Source organism: Hydra vulgaris, chromosome 06 (genome assembly GCF_038396675.1).
Source record: "Hydra vulgaris chromosome 06, alternate assembly HydraT2T_AEP".
In the NCBI taxonomy this organism is placed as follows: Eukaryota; Metazoa; Cnidaria; class Hydrozoa; order Anthoathecata; family Hydridae; genus Hydra; species Hydra vulgaris.
This window is the reverse complement of record NC_088925.1, coordinates 51,843,412-51,869,904: the sequence shown is the minus strand read 5'-3', so window position 1 is coordinate 51,869,904 and position 26,493 is coordinate 51,843,412. Positions and strand designations below refer to the sequence as shown.

At 27.5% G+C, this 26,493-nt stretch overlaps 1 long non-coding RNA gene across 1 annotated transcript; it reads right to left on the bottom strand.

Moving 5' to 3' along the window:
* Positions 1–19,815: 19,815 nt before the first annotated feature.
* Positions 19,816–20,723, bottom strand: LOC136081070 (uncharacterized). Its single transcript, XR_010638862.1, has 2 exons — positions 20,575–20,723; positions 19,816–20,213 (listed from the first exon to the last, which is right to left on the bottom strand). It is a non-coding gene; the product is annotated as an uncharacterized LOC136081070 (long non-coding RNA).
* Positions 20,724–26,493: the final 5,770 nt, after the last annotated feature.

Below are 26,493 nucleotides of genomic sequence, written 5' to 3'. Positions count from 1 at the left end.
TTCCCGATATTCATAAAAATAAAAAACTTTAAATCTATGTCTGATTGTCATTCAAAAATTATACATTTAAAAAAACGAAATTTAAAATTGAGTAACACTAATAAATTAACAAGTAGACTAAAACAAGAAACATGGAACAACGTATATAAATGTAAAGATACTAATGAAGCTTACAATGCCTTTTTAAGTACATTTTTGGAGTACTTTAATGAAACCTGTCCAAAAGAGATAATAACAATTAAGTCAAAAGCAATTGCTAATCCGTGGATGGATAAATCGTTATTAAAGTGCTCAAAAAAAAAGCAAAAACTTTACAATAAATTTTTGAAAAATAGAAACAATGATAATGAAAAAAATTACAAAAATTATAAATTTTTTTACCAAGATCTCATTAAAAATGCAAAAAAAAAATATTACAGTAATCAAATTAACAAATGCAAATTTGATAGCAAAAAAACATGGTCCATCATTAATCTCTTAATGGGAAGAGAAAAACTAAATTCACCTTCTCTTCCTAAACGAATTGTTATTGAAAATAACGATATATTTTGTCAAAAACTAATTTCAGAAGAATTCAATAAATATTTTACAAATATTGGTCCAAATCTTGTAAATAAAATTGTACCAACATCTGTATCCTTTAAAACCTATCTTAAAAACACGAATAACGTTACCATGCTTGATTATGAATTAGGCTATGAAGAATTAGAGGCAGCCTTTGCCTCCTTAAAAAAAAAAAAGGCTCCAGGATTTGATGAGATATCTAGTGATATAGTTATTGCAAACAAACACAGTCTTAATAGACCCCTGTTTCATATACTTAAGCTCTCATTAAATTCTGGGATATTTCCGGATGTACTTAAATTGGCAAAAGTAATTCCATTATACAAATGTAATGATCATTCTGACATTACAAACTACAGGCCTATATCAATACTTTCTGTATTTTCAAAACTCTTCGAACGTGTAGTTTATAATAGAATCTATGATTACTTCATTAAAAACAATTTTTTTTACCCAAATCAGTTTGGCTTTCAAAAAAATCTCTCTACAGAGCATGCAATCATTGAAATAGTAAATCAAATAACTAATGGTTTTGAAAATAATAAATTTACTTTAGGAGTGTTTCTTGATTTATCAAAAGCATTCGATACAGTGGACCATTGCATTCTATTAGATAAATTAAGGCACTACGGAATAATAAATAAAAGTTATTATTGGATTAAAAGCTATCTTACAAACAGAAAACAATATGTAAATAATGTCCAATCTGGAGTATTAAATGTCATATGTGGAGTCCCGCAAGGATCGATTCTTGGTCCACTTCTTTTTCTAATATATATAAATGACTTTTGTAATGCATCTTTAAAAATGAACTCGGTCATGTTTGCAGATGACACAAACTTATTTCTCACCAACAATGATATCAAGAAATTATATGCAGACATGAATATTGAACTGTGTAAAGTAAACAACTGGTTTAAGGCAAACAAACTCTCACTTAACGCTGAGAAAACAAAGTATATACTATTTCACAAAAAAACACAAGAAGAAAATCTTCCTCTCAAGTTGCCTAACCTATCTCTAAATGATAAACTAGTAAATAAGCAATCCAATATAAAATTCTTAGGAATCATTGTTGATGAAAAATTATCCTGGCTTCCACATATAATATATATCCAGTCAAAAATCACCAAAATAATAGGTTTGATGTATCGAGTTCGCTCCTACGTCAATAAAAATAGTCTTAAATTAATCTACTTTGGGCTAATTCATAGCTTCATCAGCTATGCAAACATTTCATGGGCAAGTACTCAAGCGGCAAAGATTAAAAAAATTTATAGTCTACAAAAACATGCCTGCAGAATCATTTACTCAAAAAATAGGCGTGAACACGCTAAGCCCTTAATGAAAGATATGAAAATGATGAATGTGTTTGAAATTAATATCTACCAGCATTTAATTTTCATGTATCGTTATAATCACAATATCTCTCCTATAAGCTTTAATAACAAGTTTAAAATAAATAAAAATGATAGCTATAATCTTAGAGCGAATATGTCCAACACATATAAACTGCCTCGGATAATAAACAAATATTCAGAGTACAGCATTCTATATCGAGGTCCAAAAGTATGGAATACTTTTCAAAAAGGATTCAAAGGCACGGTAAATTCGTTAAGTTCCTTCAAGTTTTTAACAAAAAAAGAAATTTTTAAAATATAAGAAATGTTTTTGGTTAATCATACTTTGAATAATTTCTCATAAATCTGTTTTTGTTTTATTTCTACTTTTGTTGGTTGCTTATCAATTTTATTAGCGAATTACGCGTTTTATTACGATATTTTATTGAAATTTTATTACGCATTAACATATTACGATATTTTTTTGAAATCTTGTTATAGGGGCTCTATGAAAAGATTGCGATAACGTACTGTCATCCTCATCTTCTTTGAGCCCCTATCTGTTTTACTTATTTTATTTATTGAAATTTTATATTACGAAGTTGTAAAATCTTATATTATATTAAAACAGAGAAAGAAAAAAAAAAAAAAAAAAAAAAAAAAAAAAAAAAAAAAAAAATTTTAAAACTAACTTTCAAATGATTGAGCATTTTACTTTTAAAGTAACTTTAAAAGTAGAATTAACTCAGAAAGTAACTTTAAAAGTAGAATGAACTCAGAAAATCAGAAATTATTTTAAATGTGGATTTTGTTAATATCTTAACTTAACTTTTCTCACACATGAATAATAACTAAGTGTGAGAAAATCCTATATAAAAATATGAAACTATAAAATTTTATTCCTGATACCATTTATTGGCCGTGGCCAGTAAATGGATTAATTAACCGGCCAGTAAATGGTTTATTAGAAAAGGATTAATCTAATTCAGTTAAAATATTATATGTGAAATATCAACTAAATACTTTTGTTTCAAAGTGTACATAAGATATTTATCTTTCTTTTCCTTCCTGAATGGACTGGCATAAATACTTGCAACGCACAAAAAAAAGACTCTAAAGTATGAATTTAAGAAAACAAAACGTAAAACTGTTACATTTTTTATAAGGTTTTTAACATTTAGTTTTAGCGACTAAAACCTTCTTAGAACTTTCCTGGAATTGCGATATTTACAAAGCTTTAATGAAGTCATTGACTTTAAATAATAATATAGGACAAGTTGTATCATAGTTTTTTATGAGAAAAGCTTTTAAAAGTGGCCAGTAAATGGTTAATGGCCATTAATTAGCGTATTTACCCTACCTAATGGAAACTTAACATCATATCTGCGCATGCTTATCGCATGCGCAGAGCTATCTGTCTACTTTTTTAACGGGCTACTTATTTAACGTAACACCGCCTAACTTTGTTAATTTAATAGTTCAAAATTTATCTCGCTAAAAAAGTTGTTTTTATAAAATTCATATTCTTGTTTGGGTCGAAAGGTATTAAGGTCACGTGATTGTTTAAAAAATGTAAACAAAAATTTACGCATAAAACAATAAAAATTTGTTGCTAAACCAGCCAGGTTTAATACCATATTTTTTAACATAGCTGGAGGTACATAAAATAATTTTTTGATTTTCATTTTTATAAAGAATTGAATTTTCAATAACTTGGTGGATATTACAAAAACAATTTGATTTACATTGCAAAGTGATAAAATTAAAAATAGAAATGCATTAAAAACTAACTTTTCTTACAAAAATGAGCAATATGCACCAAAAATCAGATAGAATAGACATTTATTAATAAGTGCTCCAAATTTCAACTATCAAACATGTAGCTATGTCAGAATATCTTAGTTAGCCCAAGACAGGTTTTCCGTAAAAATCGAAAAAAACAGAAAAGTGATCCCAAATCATTAGCAATACTTTAACAATATCTTATTTTAGTCCGTTTAATGGAAGTATTTATTTAACAAGGAACGATAACTCTCCTATATATTTTTTTAATTTGAAGATGAAAGAATTTATAGAAAAAAAACACTATTATTTTAAAGTTAGTGAATTCTTATACTTTTTAGGCGGAAATACTTTTCTTTTTTTAAAACACAAAAATTCTTGTGACGTCAAGCTCGCTTATATATTGAGTGAAACAGCCGTGATGCTGATAAACTTATAGACGAAAAAACGTATTCCATGGTGCCTGTCAGGTAATATTTTTTTTTATAGTTTTTGTTGATTTCTAGATGAGCAGCGCAGTGGATGAACAGATATTTTTTAGTTAGATTCGCTTTATTAAAAAAATTTCTTTAAGAAGTTCTTGATTTATAATAAAAACAATAAAGTAAAAAAGTCCTAAAGTTCGTAAAACTTCTTGTTTTATAGTCAAAGTACCACAACCTGAATACCCTATATTTAGCCACTGCAATGCTATATATATGGTAATCAATAAATGTGTGTATTATATATATATATATATATATATATATATATATATATATATATATATATATATATAAATATATATATATATATATATATATATATATATATATATATATATTATTTATATTTGTGTGTATGCATATAAATTTATAAATTTAATCTTATGTCCAGAACTCCTCAAAATGGCAATTGTTTATTCTCTGCTGTCTCCATTGCTTTAATTGGAAAAAATACACTAGCACTAACTCTTAGGAAACTTTGTGCAATTGAATTATACAAGAACGCAAATTTTTTTGCTTTGCATTCTGTTTTTCGTCTTGGGCATTCAAGTGGTGTTTTTCGATCAGAAAGATCCTTTTTTGTTAGGTATCTCCAATGTGACATCTACTGCATTTGAGGCTAAGAAGTCTAAAGTATTAAAGCCATTTTAATTAATTTGCAACTCAATAAGTTTCTATCTGATAATATTTCTAGAAACCGACAAATTTTGTTTTCAATATCACTTGGAATTCTTTTTTGTTGTAGGCAAAATATGCCGCTTAGAGGACACAGAGATGACGCCAAACATCTGGTTGAGCAATGTAATAATGCTGGTAATTTTCAATGCTTATTAGATCTGATGGCATTATGCGGTGACAAGATCTAAAGTGAAAATTTTAAAAATGGTCCTAAAAATGATATTTATTGATCAAAAACAGTGCAGAATGAGTTGGTTGATATTTGCGCAGGTGTTGTTTGATCGCTATTGACAGACAGAATAAAGCAAAGTTGTGAGCCAAACAGAACAAATGGCTGTAATTGTTCGATATGCGGATGAATTCTGTAATGTATAGAAAGATTTTCTAAAATTTGTTTCTTGCAATACTGGCTTAAATGGAGATTCTTTATCAACCAAGATCAAGAAAAGTATACATAAGCTTGGTCTGGAAATGTCTTATTGTCGTGGGCAAGGTTACGATAGGGCTGGTAACATGGCAGGGCTTCTTTGTGGTGTAGCAGCATTAATTTTAAAAGATTTTCCTAAAGTTCCATATGTCCACTGCTTATCCCATCAACTTAATCTATGTGTTGCCAAGGCATGTGCAATTCCTTCTATTCGAGATATGATGGATCGTGTTCAAATTGTCTCTTTTTGATTGAGATTTTTTAAATAATTCTTCAAAAATGTTAGAAGATCTATCTACAAAAATTAGTGAGCTATGCCCGACATCATCTTTTCAAAAGACAATCAATGTTTGAAGAACCAGGTGGATTGAAAGAATTGTTGGTCTTGAAGCCTTTATGGAATTATATTTAGCGATTGTTGCATCTCATATTTGTATCAAAGAAGATGTGACGTGGAACTACAAATCCAGAGGTGATGCTTCTGCATAAGTGGCAATATGTTGTTCTTTTAAGTTTATCATCACCTTAATCATAGTTAGGAAGTTATTAGGCTATACAAGACCACTGACAAAAACTTTGCAAAAAGTTGATCCAGATTTCTCAAAAGCTTGTAAAGATGTGGAAAATTTAAAGAATACTCTTAAATCTCTTCGGAGCTCTATTGATATTCCACACACAGAATGGTATAAAGAAGCTGTTAGCATAGCTGCAACTACTAATACAATGCCATCTAAACCAAGAACAAGTGGTCAACAAACACAACCTGATAACCATGAAGTAGATGATATAAGTGAATATTATCAAATAATTTGTTCAATTCCTTTTCTTGATCACATTCTAATACAGCTAGATTCTTTATTTTCTTTAGAAAATTTAGTATTGCTAGATCTTTCCATTATACCATCAAAATTAATTTCTGACAAGGATTGGAGAAAAAAAGTTAAAGAATTTTTTTGTACATACCAAAACGGTTTACCAGAACCAAGATATTTTTATGCTGAATGGGATATGTGGAAGTTTACTGGAAAAATCACTCTGATAGTGCTCCTAAAACCATTTCAGATTCACTACGAAAATGTGATGACCATACGTTTCCCAATATTTCCACTATACTTCGAATCCTTTGCACATTACCAGTCAAAACATGTACATGCGAAAGATCATTATCAGCTCTAAAAAGAATTAAAACTTCCTTGCACAATACTATGGGGGGTGGTCGTTTAAATGGCATTGCCATGTTGCACATTCATCGAGATATTGAAATTGATTTGAATATTGTTGTAGTTAAATTTGCGACTGCATTTCCACGAAAAATGGAGTTTAAAAATATATTGAACTTCGAAGAATAGATACATTTGCTAATAAGTTATATGGATTATTTATATATATATATATATATATATATATATATATATATATATATATATATATATATATATATATATATATATATATATATAACGTTATAACATTATATAACAATATATATAACGTTATAACATATATAAGTTATATATATATAAAGAGAGAGAGAGAATATATGTAGGATATTTTTATTTATTACTGATAGAATATTTACAGGATATTTTTATTTATTACTGGTAGAATATTTACGGGAAATTATTTTGATATTTATCTTATAAGGTTTTGTTAAAAAAGTTTATAGGTTTTTTTCATTTTTTATGAAATGTATTTTTCTTTATATTTATTGAGTTCTATCTTTACCATTATTTTGTTGCCTACTGTTGAAATATAGTTTGAATTTAGTAAATTTTCATGATTTGAACTTTACTTTATTGATCATTAGCCAACAGTTTAGGATGTTGAATACAATTAAGGTAAGGATAAATTTGTTTACTAGTAACCTTACAAAACAGGTTTTAGCGGTTAAAATATTGCAGTGCGTTTTTTCTCCTCAAACGCATCAAATGCCATTCCTTCACCTTTTAAAAAAACTTAAAAGTGTTAATTTTTTGCGTAATTTTTTGTGATATACTAATGATGAGTTCCGACACCTTTTTTTTAGAAAAAAAGCACTGCTATATTGTTTATATCATTAATAGTAATAATGATCTTGCAATAAGCGTGTATTAAATCACATACTTTTCATCAGCTCTCCTTTTTTAGAATAGCTCTGTATTATTTTTCATACCATTAAACTTTGATTACAATACCCACTAGATTAATGTTGAAAGCTATCAAAAAAAAATTTTCATTGTAAAAAAAAAAAAAAGGTCCTCTATTGCTGGGGTCATCTGGTTTTACTTTTGCTACAGTCAATATTATTCCTGGATCCGCCCCTGATATTATTGGTTGGAATGAATCCATTTTCAAACATGATATTAAAAAAAGTTTGTTTTTGTCAAGCCCAGCTAAATTCAGATCGCCTATAAAGTAAACGCATTTGCCACATAATTCTTCGCTTTTTAGTTTAATTAAGCTTTTAATTTGTTTGTTAAATGCTTTTTTATTACCAGAAGGCGGTCTATATATGATGATTACAACTGCGTTTTTTCAAGTTTTGTTTATAATTTTAATTGATAACAATTCAAAATCATTCGAAGCAACAAAATATTATTTGCGTAATTTGAAATCCAAAGCGTTGTGAATAAAAATGAACAATCTTTCGCCCGTTTTTTCAGAGTCTCTAATTTGATGAAAAACTTTATAATTATTAGGTTGAAAATTAGAATTTTTTTCAATTTCCTTATCACGGCACCATGTTTCGGTCAGACATAGTTTGAAAGTTAATTTTGACACAAACAAAAGTTGTTTAAATTTGTCAAAATTTATTTGGATGCTCCTAACATTAAGGTGTAGGCAGAGGCGATTTTCTCAAAATTTATCAACCAGCTTCTTAAAAAAAAAAAATTTCCTCAAAACGAAAATTTAACCGACTGAATTATATCAAATAGCCGACTAGCCGACTAAATTCGTAAACAAACCGACTACAACTTGAAAATTACCTACTTAGGGGGAGGGGGTTACACCCCCCATCCCCAAAGAACCCCACAAACACCCGTAAAACTACTCCCCTCCCACACCCCACCCCACACCCACCCACCCTACACACACACACACTCTCCTCAGTAAAATCACCTCTGGGTGTAGGATAGAGAATGCAGTCAAATTTATGTCAGCAATAATACTTGAAATATCCGAACTATAGGAATAATGATTTATATTTAATATTCCCTTCTCATCATTATAAAATTTAATATCTATATCTGATTGATTTTTTAATGCTATATATTTGTTTATTTGGAAAGGTTCAAGATTACTTATCGTTACAAGATTACAATATTATTAAAAGCACTATTATCAAAATTATTCCTAAATAATCGATAAATTTCCATTTTAAAAATATAAATTAAAGATAGCAAATATAAATAACAAAAAATAATTACTTTTCCTTTCGAACCCACTCACGAACGATTAGTTTATAGTAAGATATTATCGCAAGTTTGCCAAGCTCTTGTTTCTCTAAATCAATTCTTTTCGATATCGTATTTATTGTACAACGGAAAATACAATAGTTTTTACAATTTTATACTAAATAAAATTATTTTATTGATACGCAAAAATTATTATTATTTTTATATATTTTTGCATTACGCTTTGTTTTGTTTGATCTTCTAGGGAATCTCGGGATTGATGTTAGACAATTCTGGGATTATAAAAAAGGTAGGGATCCCGGAATTACAATCGCTATTTTAGACATTTTTCCTGTCAATTTTTTCAAAATTATTTAGTTTGAAAAATTATTGGGGGGGGGGGGAGGGGAGCAAATGCCCCTGCTGCCCACCCGGTTGCTACGTGCCACGTAGTGTTTGGGATCCTCCATAAATTACGCAATGCAAAATATATTTTGAAAACGTAAGTAGGAGATATTAAGCTCTTTTGCGCGGCGATTTTTATTAAACTTAATGGACTATTTTGATTTTTTATTTAGATTAAGATTCTGCGAGAGGGAAAACTTGTTTTTTTTATAGTGAAGTTTTGTGTAACGTGAGTTATGAACGATCATTTAAATTTGATGTCAATAAACCGTCAAGAGAAAAAACCGTAATCGTTATAACTAAACGCATTAAATTAGACTTTTTATATATAGCCAATTACACGTTAGGAGATTCTTTTGTAGCCAATTACATTCATTATAAAAATTGTAACTAAGCTTATTAAAAAGTTACTGAGCGCATTAAACATTAACTGGAGTATTAATATTTAGACTAGGAAGTCCAGACCCGTAATAAGAGTCATAAAAGGTCTGGTGCACAATTCCCACATAACCTTGATTTGTTTTCAATAAGTTACAGAATATTGAAGAAAATAAAGATTTTAACCTTATTAAAAATCTTTATTTACCATTTTCTCAAGCGTTTCTTGAGTGTTAAATGTGCACATAGCATAACAAAGTGGATATATTAAAAGTTTTAAAAAAAGAAATTCAAAAAAATTTCTTAATGCAAGGCCATTTGTAGACAAACTTTTTAAGTGTTTGAGATACTCTAAACATTGATACGTTCATTTTTATGTCAAATAAGGATACTTTGCAAAAACATGTGATGATTGGAGCTTGAGAACAAAAAAACCCTATCTGTTAGCCCCCCTGCGAGCACAACAAGTTTTTTTTTTTTTTAATTTCACCATTATTAACTCAGTTTTAATTCATCAATAAATTTCAAATTCCATGCAATAATCTCTAAGTGTTCAAAAAATATGACCATACAAAGTTTGAATCCCCCTCAATTTGAGGGGACAATAAACTTTGGTGGGTCATAACAACGGAACATTAAGAGATAATTCCATGAAACTTGAAATTTGTAGATGGATTTAAACTGAGTTAATAATAGTGAAATTAAAAAAAAAAATCTGTTGTGTTTGCGTTATGGGCAGGGGGTTAACGTTTAGTATTTTTTTTGTTTCCAAGCTCCAATCGTCACAAATTTTGCAAAGTATCCTTATTTGACATAAAAATGAACATATCAATGATTGGAGTGTCCACCATGTCTGGAAGTTAATTATCTCAGACACTAAAAATGTTATCTTCGGCCTTGAAATAGAGTAGAATTTTTTTTAAGGGGACAAAAAATGTCAAATTTTTTAAAAAGACGTTTTAATACTTATTATCCTAACTCATATACTTGATTAACTATTCATGTTACAAAATGCAAATGTTAGAAAAAACTAAGATTATTTTATACTGTTATCTAACATTTAAAAAAAATATTTGTATCCAATGTTTTAAATTTATAAACATGAATCAAAATATCTCAATTTTCTAATCTATAAATTAGTACTGATGAACGATTCAACAATTCTTCTGCTTCTAAGAGAGTGCTTTGAACTTGTTTTTGAAACATTGAATAGGTCGATTATTGGCTTTATTTTTGAATTAGCCGCTTTTAGAGGCCTGTTCATTAGGCAGGTCCATTTTTAGGGGTTGGAAAAACTACAACTTTGCCACCTTATTCTCCCATTCTATGTTGCTATACTAGAATTTTCCTAAATAAAATTTTGAAAAATATTAAATTTCCTGATCTCCCTAAGGGTTTGAATATTTCATATTTAGTACATTTTTAAGGAAATATTTTTTTTTAGTTTGCATCACCGGACCTATGCGGAGTTCTAACCACAGCGCGCAATAAATTTTTGAACTTGCGCTGCGTTTATAACTTTTTAAATTTAAAATGGCCATATCAACACATTCAAATACTGAAATATTTTTATTAGGAAAAACCCACGAAATTGATTGCAGAACCTTGCCTACTTTACGATGTTTAAAGATATTTTTATCACTGCTGCAAATTACTAAATTTAAAAAAAAATAATAAAAAACACACAGAAATTATTTCTTGCCCTCAAGATCTCTAAATCATGAGCGTTATATAATGATAAAACATGTCAGCCCAAATGTGTTGTTTCTGCTTTTAGAAAACCGCGGCTTATGAGTGGTATACCACACATTAATTGCAGAAGTATTAGGTAACTATTGATTTAAATAATGTTCATAATTTATTACATAATTATTGATAATTATTGATATAAAAATTTAAGTTAAATGACAAATGAAAATTATTATTATTATTAAATATTATTATTAAATTATTTTAGGAAAAATAATTCCTAATTATTATATCACAACAAACTGGTATCATATCGTTCAAAAAAACGGTTTTGACATAAGGCACACAAAACTTTATGAAATAATTGAAAAAGATAGAATTCGATCAAAAGATGCAAAAGAATGCAATATTTTATTTTATGAAGACCAAAAAACTGCAAGAAAATGATAGTTGACAAAATAGGCAAAAAATATCAAAAAGTTTATTCCAACAGAAAGTTTCGCAAAAGGAAAGTCAAGGAGTTAGAGCAAATCGAGGAACCATCCATAAAAAACTCAAAGTTAAAACAATTTTCATCAAATAGCAATTGTATTAATGAAAATCAAGAGTTATTTTTGTTAGAAAATTTTGATAATGAAGAATTTCAATATAATAACTATGATGAAATTGAAAAACAATCAACTAACATAAAACAAAATAAAGTGACAGTAACAGTGGATATTGATGAACTTATTAAAAAAACTTCAACATTTTGTGGGCATTTTAGAATTTCTGTTGGAATACAGACAGGATTGTTAGCATTATTTTTGAGATGTGGAAATATTAATCTTAATGAAGTAAAACTTTCAAAGACAAAAGTAGAAAAAATAAGAAAAGATTTAAATGTAAGTGAATGAGAAAAAATAAAGGAAAAAAGAAAAGAAAAATGTCAAAATAGTAATTTAATTTTGCACATTGATACAATAAAAGTTATGGCTTTAAATGAAGACTATATTTCTGTAGTAAATGAACCTCTAGCTATTGTTGTTACAAGCCCAGACTGGAATTTAAATACAAATGGAAAACAACAGGATGAGCTGCTAAGCATAGTTGAATGTCAATCGGGGAAGGGATATGATCAAGCACTGACATGTTTTAATGCTATAAAAAAGTTTGAAATTGAAAGCTTTTTAATTGGAATTTGTGCTGACACAATAGACAGGATTGTTAGCATTATTTTTGAGATGTGGAAATATTAATCTTAATGAAGTAAAACTTTCAAAGACAAAAGTAGAAAAAATAAGAAAAGATTTATATGTAAGTGAATCAGAAAAAATAAAGGAAAAAATAAAAGAAAAATGTCAAAATAGTTATTTAATTTTGCACATTGATACAAAAAAAGTTATGGCTTTAAATGAAGACTATGTAACACTGGTTGTAATAAGGGTTGTATAAGTTTTTTAGAAGAACTTTTAAATCGACCTCTGTTAAAACTTCTTTGTACAAAACATTCTCAAGAATGACATATTTTACATGCAATAAATGCAATCACTATAACATAAAGCAAAGGTCCATCAAAATTTATTTATACAAGATTCAAAGCTGCTTGGCCATTGCATTATGAAAGTTTCCGTGGTGCGAAGTTAGTGAAACTCCATTAGAAGATATGGCTAAAAAAAATTTATCCTTTTGTAAAAAAGCTTCATTTATCCTTTTGCAAAAAAACTTCACATATTCCCTTGAAACGATGATAAACATTTGTGTCAATGTCATTGTTTTTCTGGAAGAAAGTGAGACAGTTCCTGGATTTATTATACACAAACCAGCTGCTGAACATGAAGCTAAATTTATGGTAGAGGCTTTATACATTTTGGCAATGAAGCTTCTCAACCAATCATAAAGCTTTTAACCCTAGAGGAAGAAATAGTGCTGAAGAAACAGTTGTCTTTTGTTTATTTGATAAGTCTTGACAATAAAGTTAAAGAAAAAGTTGCTCAGCAGTTGTTAAAAACAAATTTACCTGAAATCTTTAAACTAAAAAAGTTTAAGTCTGTAGAAATGAATGAAAATTTAGAACTTAATGATTACACTGATCAAAATTCTTGGCTAATATTTAAAATAGTTTCTTACTTATTAAAGTGGTTAGTAAGTCCACCTAATTTGTGGACTCATGATTTTGATTATAAAAATATACAAAGATTTATAAAAAGATTAGTCTGTGTCAATGACTGTTGTGAAAGAGCTATTAAATTGGTAAAATGCGGTAGTGGTGTAGTGGTAGTGATGTAGTGGTACCATGTACCAGTGGTGTAGTGGTACCACGATGCGGTAGTGGTGTAGTGCTAGAGCGCTCGCTTCATGAGCGAGAGGTTCCGAGTTCGATTCCCACCACGTCCCTGGTAGTACCGCGCTCAACTTGTTTCTCCGTGCAGCGGCCTTGTTCATCAAGGTTCATGTTTCGGTGTTATAGAGTTGAGAGAGGGTTATAACCACAAGTAGCCTCCTCATATGTAGTGGCATTCTCGGCCTTGGGGAGGTGAATTACAAATACAAAAAAAAAAAAAAAAAAAGAAAGACTTTATTGACTCAACAATTAAAGAGGAAAAGTTGCAAGATATTTTACTGGTTTTGAAGGGACACAGAGTTAATTTTCGATTTTACAAATGTAACTGGTCCAAAGAAATACTTAATAAATTGTAAGAAAAGTTTAACTTTTCATAGAAAAATTTAACTGCATTTTTTATGTATATTATTTACAAAATGTGCTTGTAAAACCTTTAGTAAAAGTTTTAACAGTTTACTTTCATTTTTTATCTTTATTAAGTACAATATTTGGATGTCTTATTTAACAAACTTCTAAAATGCAAACTTTATTAAGTTTTTTAACAAATATTGGGGAGTATTTAGATAAATATACAATTAAAAACATAGTAAAAACCAGGTCTTTAAAAGAAACCAGGTCAAGTTTAAAAATGTGTTATCGCGAGCAATTTTAAGTATTTTGAGCTCAAATTTTATACCAACATTTCTAATAGTAGAGCCAGCTCATTCAAAAAAAATTTATTAGTTTTATTGATCCTTGCTCTGATTAAGATTTTAAAAATATTCAAACCCTCAGGTCAGGAAAATCAAAATATTTTCAAAACTTTTTTTGGAATTGTCTTGTATAACAATGTAGAATGGGAAAATAAAGTGGCAAAGTTATAGTTTTTCTGACCCCTAAAAACGGACCTGCTTACTGTTCATTGTATCGTCCAAAAGAATGACCAGTAAGTTCAATAAACTGTTGGAAAGTGAGCTGAGATTATATGTATTTTCCAGGTCACAGTAAGTTTCTTTCCTAGAAACTAATAAAATATTCTATAAGATAGATAATAATAATATAATAATAATACAAAGTCAATTTAAAGCAAGTTCATTATAAATAACTGTACCTCTGAACAGTACTCCTGCTCTGTAGGAACAACCAAAGTCAGCTATTAGATAACGAGGGTCAAGATAACTTCCGAAGGTTCCTAATGAATATATGGAAATTAAGAATGGAAGCTTAAATTTCTCAAATTTTCTCATTGAACATAGAAGTGGTAAGAACTCAATTGGTAGCCTTAGTGAAAGCTGGTCACAGTTTTTAAGAATAACCCTACATGTATTGCCTTCATATGTTCCCCCATGGTATCCTCTTCTAATACATCCAAGTGAATCGACTCCGTCTTTGTATTCAGCCCAATAAACAATTGTATAAGTTGATATATGATTTACAAATCCCATTAACATATGAAGCTCGGCAAAGGACCACATTCTATCAAAGTTTATTAATTTGATGACAATTTAAAAAAAAAAAATTTTTATTAAAAAAAAGATTTTTTAGTTTTTTTTATTAAATAATCTTTCCTTTCAGAACTTTGATAACCGGCTTCCATGTATCTCTGATGCCATAGATCCAATGATAAAAATGTTCTCTTGTCAACCCACCAAAAAGTTCACATTCTCCTTCACACCAAGCACAAGCATATTTACTGCTATGAGACTAAATTTTTTTATGTTTTTTAAAATCCTAATTAACTAAAAGTTACAAATAAATTATTTTTAAATCATAACTTACTGAAATTCCTAGAAGAATATTAATTATTTTTAAATCAGCAGCAAGAACAAATTTACAATCTTCTAGCTTTAGAAGATCTAACAAAATGGCTAAATTTTTGTGTCTCCTGCAAGTTGTCACAATATGCAAGAACTATGGAATGGTTAATTCCACAGTATGTTCCATGAGAACTTTGATCTTCCCATCGTTCTTTTTCTGGATTAAAGAGGTTACAAATTACCTTAAATGATTCACCTTCTACAAAATATTAGTTTTAATTAAAAAAAAATATTACTAAGTTCTATATTATATATAAGTTATATATTATCTCTTCATTTAATAATGTTTTTATACAACCCTTGCAATTTGAAAAAGAGTGCTGGGATTTTTTCGTTTCTCCTAGTTTATGCCAGCTTTTACTCGAAAACGATTCGAAAGAAATCAAGTAAAACAAATAAGAATACAATATTAGAATCGTTTTCGAGTAAAAGCTGGCATAAACTAGGAGAAACGAAAAAATCCCAGCACTCTTTTTCAAATTGCAAGGGTTGTATAAAAAGTAAAATCTATAAACATCTATTAACATTATTTCCAGTAAAATACATCACTTATGGAAGAAAAGCAGCATTAACACTATATCAGTCAGGTGAAGAAAAATCAAAAATGGTTGCTGATGCCAAAATTCTTTTAAAAAAGGCTGATAATGAATTTTAAAAAAAATTTCCATTTACTCCAATTGAGTGTTTAGTGCCATCTATTCCAAAGAGCTCCCTTGTAGCTAAACCTTCAAAAAGCGTAGTTATGGCTCAAAAAAATAGTTATGCAAGGCCATTTAAATCAAGTATAGACGCACATTTACAGGAAACAGCAGTTGACAGGTTATGATTTATTCGAACTAAAAAAAAATTTATTAATAATTTTTTAAACCCTAAGACCAGTAGTAAAACTATAAAGGAGGGGGAGGGGCAGGCAAAAGAAGGCCCATTTTAAAGCTGATTTTAGGTTATATTAGGGCCAATTTTCAAGCTATTTTTAGGTTGTATGGGTATTTTCAGTTTATATGAGTATTATTATTAGAATTTGGGTCCCGTTTCGAAAATCTTGTGAGTAGGGGGGGGGGGTAGGGGCAAAATTTGAAGTTACACCACTGCCTAAGAGTTCTAGTTTTTAAATTTTTGATTAGTGTTGTATTTTCATTTTTTTTTATTTATTATATCTAAGATAATTTTTAAGGTATAACAAAAATAGTTTTTCATTTAGGTTGTTTGGAACAGAAATGTCATTTTCTAAACATAAAAAACTGAGACTAAGTCAAAGTTTTGAAACATTTGAACAGGCAAAACAACGAGCAAGTGCGAAGCAAAATAAAACTAGAAAAAATATTCATATAGTTGGTTGGACAGTGAATGTTTTGCTGAAGTTGAAAAATATAAAATAGGAACATATATAAATTTTACTAAACTATCACAAAAGTTCCAAATGAAAAACAAGGCTAGTGCTTTGCCTTCAAACAGTTGATTTAAAAAAGTTTGACTTCAAGGGTAAGGGAAAGACCATTATGAGAAGATCCAAGCGAAGAATTAATGGAACTTAAGTGTCAATGCCAACAGAACCTACGAATAAAAAAATTAAACAAAATATGAAAACAAAAATAAGCTCTGGAGATTACACAATAGGAGAACTAATAACTCCACAATCATTTGAAATATTAAAAATTAAAAATGATAATTCGTATGAAAAAATCTTAACTGAGCTTTTTGGAAGAAAAATCCCTTTAATTGAAATAAGGAAAAAGTTTACAGAGCAACATAAAAAGTTCTTCAGATTGCACAGCACTGAAGAATTTCAAAATATGTCAAGAGAAGATATAATCTTTAAACTTACTAGAATTAATGAATTTCATATATTATGGACACAACAACAGAGTTATTGTTACAAAAATGGAAAAGTTTCAGTTGTAAACGCCATCTTCAATTATGGCATGATGGATCTACAATTAACAACCACGCTTATGTTTTATTCATGGTTAACTGTTTATATGACCCAGCCATATATTTAAAAGATGATGAATATTTAAAAAAATATAAAGAGCAAGTTAATGTCCAATCAATTGTTGAAAAACCTGAACTTTATATATTGGCACGTTGTCAATCTTCTGATGCCCAACTTTTGTACACAAAGACTAGAAATGAGGATAATCGGTTGTTAAAATATCCAATTAGTGTAGATGGCATTTTAATATTTGATGAGATAAGATTTTTTCATGGTGATGCCCCCCCAGCTTGTCAATTAGAGATTGGTCAACAAAAAGGGGGTGAATATCCATGTTGGTTGTGTCCAATAAATCAATGAAAGATTTAAATCTAGATAGATATGAAGTTTTACCATGTGAACCATTACATGATATAAAAGGTCATATATCAAATTTGTATGATGAAATAGGCTATCATCTCAGTAAAGATGAAAAAAAATATTTTAAAGATATGGTTACCTTGTCTTTTGATAAAAAAGAGTGCAAACATGGAGTCGACTATAGAAAAAGTTTGTTAAATTTAGTATTGGTGTTGAAGGGTAAGATTGATCAACTAGCATTTGAATTACTATCTACAATGGTTAATATACAGAGCATTTTATATTCCTATGAATCAACAAGGTCTATAGAAAACATTTGTTTCCTTCATAACCAAAGTTTTCTTCACTTGATATATTTAAAAGAACTAGTGAAAGATAAACCAAGATCAATTACCATGCAAGTTTTGTATGGAAAATATTTACATGCATTATCTGTTTACAGTCCTCAAATGTTAAGAATTGTGTCTGGAATCTCATCTAATAGCGAGGAAGAAGAGCGCACTTTTAATGAGTTAAAAACAATAGAACCACAACAAACCACTATAATGATCATGTTATTGTGAAGAGCTTTTTACGATTACAAAGTCGTCATTTATTTAATAAAGGATATTCTAATCATCAAGAAGATGAACACCAAGTAAGTAAGGATGCCTTACATTTCGAAAGAAAAAAATCACATATTCCCTTTTAGATAATCAAAAAATACTTATGGGCATGGCAAAGTCATTTGGAAAGAATATCTGACTATATTTGTGAGCAATATGTATAGTGGTATGAAACCGATAAAGGAATAACATTTCGAGATGATTCAAAACCAACTGATTCGTTACTTCAACTAAGGCATTTTAGATCATCTTCTATAAAATCGGAAACAAAAAATCTATCAGAATGTTGGAAAAAATGCATTATTAATAAGCAAATAATACCAGCAGAAAAAATTAAAACTGAAGATGATATAGGAAATGTCTTTGTAATTTACCCTAATTTTCTTCAAGAGTTTAAAGGAGAAGAACCTGTGATCAAGATTTCGAATATAGGATTATCAATAGTAGAGGATGTTGTAAATTGTTTGCCAGTAAAATGAACTTTTAATGTTTTAACTTAATTAGCTTATTATTATTGTTGTTGTTATGTGTGTGTCTGTATGTATATATATATATATATATATATATATATATATATATATATATATATATATATATATATATATATATATATATATATATATATATATGATATATATATATATATATATATATATATATATATATATATATATATATATATATATATATATATATATATATATATATATGATATATAGATAGATAGATATCTATATATCTACATTACACTAATAATATTCCTTATAGACAAGCAAGAGTTTTAATAAAACTCTTATTTACATTAATTACATAAAACTTTTATGTAATTGTTTAATAAAATAATTTAAATAACATGTTATAATAATTCATTTTCGAAAAAACAATTTTTAAAAACTTTTTTTTTAAATAAGTTTAAAAATATATAGACTTTTTGCTTATAATAATATAAATTTACAGTACCTTCATAAGTAAATGTGCAGTTTTTGCAATAAGAATAGTAAGCATCTGTTTCCATATAAATGAAACTGTAAAATGTAAATGTAAAATGTAAATGTTTCCATATAAATGAAACTGTAAATGTAAACTGTAAACATAAAATGAAAATATAACTTGTGTTAAACACAAGTTACTTTAAATTTGTTGTTATAAAAGTATTTCAATATTTCGAGAAATCCTTTGATCAATTTGATTTTGTTTATAAATGCAACACAAAATATTCAATAATATTTTAGTTCAACTGACTCCTTAACCAGACATTATGGTTTGCATAAACTTACATTTTTAAGTTTTGGGTACGCATAAGTTATAGCGCAACAACAAATTGGATTTAACTAAGTTTATCGGCTTTTTTTCCCAAAAAAACTGTCTTCCCGCCTTAGTTCACTTGAGTAGATTTTTCGACGTCTTACGGACGTCTAAATTTTGTCCGTTTATTCAGCGTTTAATTTTATTCAACTCATTCTCATACCGACTCCATTTCTAGCAACTATAAAAAATGGAGTCTTAAAATAAGAAATGAAGTCTTTTTTTTCCCCACAAAGTCTAAATTTAATATACATGTGTTTTTGGGATTTAACACGAATGGCAACCCTCATTAGGATAATAATAAGTTTACTTTATAAATAAATAAATCCCAGTATGTGTGTCCAGTATTGACACAAATCATTACAAAAAAATAAAAAGAGTAATATTTTTGACAATATTAATATATAAATACAATCTAGCAAAAACATTATTTTTTGGCTTGTTTTAATATGTCGCCAATGGCACCCTCGATGTTGCTTGTATAATAACCAATTTTGTCACTGTTGTTTTACGTAAGAGTTGTATTCTAAAACGAGTTCAATTTATTATAATTGATAAGTATATACAAATATGCGATAAACACAAATAAAAAATTGTTGATCACAGCTTGTAGTAGAAAAGTTGCTCGAGTCCGTTGTTGTTTACTTTGATAAGCACGCTATTTATGCATATTCCCAAGAAGGGCATTAACTATTTTATATAAGCACCCAATCCAAACGATATACATTTATGACATTTTGATTAGCGCAACAGTCACTAACAATAGTATCTAAAGAAATAATATTTATCACAAAATAGTCTGTCAGTCATAAAGCATGTTTTAGAAAATAAAAATACAAACAATTAAATTCAAAAGCAAAGTGAAGTAACTTTGCTTTTGAATTTGATTTTCAAAAAGTTAACAAACTAAAAGACATCTACAATAAAAATTTATATTAAAATACTTGTTATTAGTTTTGAAAAGTCATAGATAAAAAAACTAAATTAAAAAAAAACGACCGCAAATATATTTGCATATAATGAATAGGAGAAAATGAGCAATGTACTACTATTTTTGCTATTTACTGTTAACAAAAATATAAAAGTCTTATATAAGATCCAATAGCTACAAAATCGCATTCAATGCTCACCTTTTATGCATTTATAATAAGGAATGCTCCTAAATTTACTTTTTCCTTTTCTTCCATCTATGCAAAACAATGCCTGTATTCCATGATAGCATTCAAAACATTTTAAACTAATTTCCTTGGAGTCGCTCCTTCCACTACTCTCATTCGAGTAACCTTATGAATAATTAAAGCAAATTAAAATCATGATTAAATATTGAACCAAATTTAAATACCATATAGAGTCACAACATATTGTGAGCAAATTATTCACCTTTTTTTACAAGTTTTTATAAGTAATAATAATAATTATAATAACATATATATATATATATATATATATATATATATATATATATATATATATATATATATATATATATATATATATATATATATATATGTATATATATATATATATATATATATATATATATATATATATATATATATATATATATATATATATATATTAATTCGTTTATCTTACGTACTCATGAAGTTCAAGTAACGTAAGTTAACAAAAACATGATAAGGTTTTGTTTTTTCTAAAATTTAGTTAAAAAACTCAAGTTTTTTAATAATATATGCGAAAGAATATGTAATGTTACGTTTTTGCGTTTAATATTTTGGATAACGATGCTTAGTTAAAGGACATTTTTATTTTAAACTTGTGTAACGTACATGCATTTACTACACCTTTTCAAGATGTAATTGAGAACTTGAAAGTTGTAATTAAGAAACGTAAGATGTAATTTAGAACGTGAAAGATGTAAATAAGAAATCGTAAGATGTAATAGAGAAGATAAAAGTTGTAATTGAGAAAAGTATAAAGAATACAAAGTTCTTTGTATTTTGAATTTTGTAGCCCTAATATACTTTGTAATTTAAGGCTGGAATTAATAATATAAAATCAATAAAATATAAAAAGTCATAAAAAAAGCATTTGAGGTTTAGGCGGTAACTGGAAAAATCCTATTGGATGTCAATTAAAACTTCTTTTTATTTTTGTTTGTGATTTAATTGAGGTTTCAGATGAATAATAAATAAATCAAAAATAATTTGTTTACATAAAAATTTAAATTTAAACAACGTCATTAAAAATCATTGCAATATTCAGTTAAGAACCAACTTGGACGTCTTTTATATTAAAATCGTTGCGTAATGCATGGTCGTATGTTGTACAGTGTGTATACAATCACCTCCCATTATTATTATTGTATTTTTTGCCGCGTTAATAACTCTTTCTAAATACTGCATTCGTTGTTCCATAATCCAAGCACCGAATACAGGTGGAATGCAAATAACATTTTTAACGTTTATTTTTATTTTGGGCCAGATAGCTTCCACTGGGTTTAACATTGGGCTGTAGGTTCTTAATCGTAACAACTGTGCCAGTGAATTTTCAAACACCCTTTCCAGACGAGCGTGACATGGAGCATTGTCTGTTACGACGTCCAAATCCTCTAAACGATTCTCGGATGTAACCCACTGGTTAAACAAAGCCAACATCCACTTCTAACAAAAATCTGCTTTAAATGATCCTCTGCGAGTTTCCATCATGACGACGTTTACTGTTGATATAGCTGCAACCAAATGTATGTTTGCACCTTTTAAAGAAGGTATTTTCATTATTGCTCTTTTCCCCTGTTTGGCACGTCCTTTTGTTTTTTTACAAATAAGATTAAAATTTGTTTCATATTCAGCTCTTATTTGTTTGTTTTCATTACTATTCATTGTAGAAGGCTCCTTGCGCTTTTTTTTTTAAATAAAAATAGTCTGCCTTCGAGGTAATTGGCAATTGTGGTTGTGCTGACGCTAATATTAAATTGTCTTAATATCCTTGTTTTAATGGTCGCCAATGTCAACTGATAGTCACTTTCAATCCATGTTAGTGTTTCTTCGATTTGATCATCGATTGATTATTTTGTTTTAAAACCACCTCTTTCAATAAATTTTAAACTTCCGCTGCGGACCCAATTGTATGCTGTCTTACATTTGACACCTAAAGTTTGCGCCAGAGTCACCCAATCATCGTTTCGCTCAGCACATTCAATTAGCGCTCTTCTATCATTCGATGAAGATAAAACATAATGTTTTCTTTCAACTTGTTCCGTTGTATGTATTTCATGTCTACAAATTGGACGAGGTGCTTCTGGTTGTTCCAGAAGTGGTTGTAAACAAATTTGGTGAAATAAGTGCTTGCACGGATTCAATTTAATAACAAACTTTCTATTCATTGCGTATTGACAAATAACACAACGATCTTTCAATTCCATTACTGTATTGCTGGTGCATACAAATGCTAAATTTGATATTATTAATTTATTAAAATGCATGTTCAAGAAGATCTTTTAAAATAGCCTTTAAGCTTACATTGAATTCGCAATTACAAATAATGTATTCTCATTAACATATTATGATTTCTTAATTACAACTTTTGTTTTTCAAATTACGTATTGCGATTTCTTATTTACATGTTGGAATTCTCAATTTTATTTTAAAATTTCTTAATTACATGTTGCATTTCTCAATTACATCTTACTTTTCTTAATTACAACTTTTAAGTTCTCAATTACATCTTGAAAAGGTGTAGTTCTGGCGCTTTTTCGTTAACAACAAAATAAATTACGTCATTAAGTAACTCTTAATTTCGTCGCTTTGGTTTGACAAGGTTTTAACTTTTTATATTAAGAGAATTAATAAAAAAAATCTTCTTTTTTTTTATGTTAATTAAAATTATTTATACTATTGTTTCTTTTATTTGTTTATGTATTCTTATTTTGGTTGAAAATAAGCATTATGTAAATATTTTTATTTATTATTTATATATATATATATATATATATATATATATATATATATATATATACATATATATATATATACATATATATATATATATACATATATATATATATATATATATATATATATATATATATATATATATATATATATATATATATATATATATATATATGTATATACATACATTTATACATATATATATATATATTTATATATATATATATATATATATATATATATATATATATATATATATATATATATATATATATAAAAATACTAAAAAATTGCACTCAGATCATTTTAAGTGCTGTAAAATTCCTAAATCTTCCTTTTTTTAGCTAGAAAAGATCAAAATTAAATAACTGACAGAATAATTCTTTTATTCATAAATATATTTCATTACTATCATTAACTGGCAGTTAAATTCTTTTATTAACAAATATATCTCATTAAATATTATCATATAGAAAGCTTCAAATTTTCGTAAGTTCGTTTAGAGTTACATTTTTTCTCTCCCCTCTCTATATCAATAGTACATTGAAGTGAGTTTTCCTTAAATCAGATAGAGTATTTTCAATAGCTATCAATAGTATAATTTGACGCTGTTATTCTTTTTGAGAATATTTTAAAAAATCATTTATTAATCTGATTATCCTTTCAGATTTAATTAAGATTTAATTTACCTGATGCCTCAGATTCATCTAAGTCACGAGAGATCACTTCATCCATTTCTAAATTGATTTTGCAATCAAGTTTAAAACGTTCATTAACTCTGTATTTTTCTTCATAAGATCTCATTCTTTCATACCTTTTAATTCTCCTTTCAACTCTTTGTTTCATATCAATGTCATACTTTTCACTCATTACACCTCTCCTCAATGTTATTTGATCTCGAAGAAAAGCCAAATCTTCTATTACTGCAGCATTCAATCTTGGCATATCTTTATCTGATTTTATTTTTGCTTCTATGTTTTTTTTGAGAAATATCAAACGAATTTTCAAGAAGTTCTTTAAACTGATTCTCGTGTTTTTTTTTGGTAACTGTGTTCCAGACTAAATAACTTGCATTTCGCATTGAAATGTACAATTCATTTAGTTTAATAAACTTTTGCACAATTTGTACTTCAGAAATTATATAGTTTCCAAAGCCAGCATATTTCCATATATTAACAATTTTTCTTAGGCAGCATATTTCCATATTTTCATAACAGAAATCTTTGTCAAGGCAAACCATATCCCTTCTCCCACTCTTTGTTTTTCATGAAAAATTTTCTGGAGTAGACTTGAACCTTTTACTTTTTCCTGTAATAACATACTGATAATATCGTAGAACTGTTCCATTTGTTGGAAGTTGATGTAGAGGAAAAACAGAAATCGGACTTCTGAGAAGGTAAAGCGGTTGTCGTGGGTTTAAATTAACATTGTAGTTCAACTTTTTTATTCTCGTGATCTTTCTTTTTCCCATTTGTGATAAGAATTTATAATAAGTATTAATTTTTTTATAATTTTTAAAAACTAAACTGATTAAAGGTTCTTTTGTCAAGAGTAACAATTCGATTAGTTGTTTTTTTATCAGAAAAAATGATTGGTTTAAGTTTGTTTATGTTTTCTAAAAAGGTAATCATGATTGCCGCTTTCAAAGTGGATATATTTAAAAGTCGATATTTTAAATAAGATAAAGTTGGTATATTCTAAAATCAATAATTTAAAAATAGCTGTCAGTCCAAAAAAACAAAATAATTAGTACCGAAATTATCGATGTTTTAAAAATATATACTATATATTTTTAAAACATCGATACTATATACTGTTTTTAAAATTTCTTAATATTTGGAACAGTGATCAAGAAAAGTTTGTTAATATAATACAAGCTGATCACCACCCATATCCTAATACGAAGCTAACAGCTTTTTTTAAAAAAAAAAGATTACTGATGGCTTTTAAACTATGAAAAACAACAGCTATTAGAATTGTTAAAAGAGTGAGTTTTCATTTAGATGCAGCGAAAATATTTAAGTTAGGAAAAGCTCAGAACACTTGATAAAATCTGTTTTTTTAATTTCTACAGTAAGCATTTGGATTGGTCTTATAAATCTTTTTTCAATACTAGTGGTCTTCTATAAGTGTTTAGACAAAGAATTTGTTGTGTACAATTTTTTTTTTTCATATTTTTGGGACACCCATATATATATATATATATATATATATATATATATATATATATATATATATATATATATATATATATATATATATATATATATATATAAATATAAATATATATATATATATATATATATAAATATAAATATATAAAAATATAGATAAATATATAGATAAATATAAATATATAAATATATAGATAAATATAAATATATATATATATATATATATATATATATATATATATATATATATATATATATATATATATATATATATATATATATCATGCTGTCCCATTTTTTATTGAGACAACTGTGTGTGTGTGTGTGTATATATATATATATATATATATATATATATATATATATATATATATATATATATATATATATATATATATATATATATATATATACATACACACACACACACACACGCAGTTGTCTCAAAATGGGACAGCATGATTTTTTTAAAAAAAGCTAAAAAAATTTATTTTTTCTAAAATGTTTTTTAACTTTATTGCAAATATGTCAAATAATAACTTTTATTACACAATATTTGCCATTAAAAATAAATAAAAAGTCAATAAAACAGTTAGACTTATAACAAAACTATGGAATTAGTAAAAATTAACTAAAATAGGAGAATTCAACTTTTTAAAAAAGAATGGTAAAATTGAGTATGTTTTCTAATTTTTTACATCTATATACAATGCTTAATGCAATTACATTTTCCCTTGATACAACTAAATAGAAATTCAATCAGTTTTAAGTATAATATTCATTTTTAATACTTGGTCGCATAACCTTTTGCATCAATAATCGCTTGACATCTGTGGGGCATGCTTTCAACTAGTTTTGTTAACAAGCTAACTTCCAGTGAACTCCAACCTTTTAAAAGTGTCAAAAATAATTCATCTTCATTACAAGGTTTTCTGTCTTTTAGTTTAGAATCTAATATAGA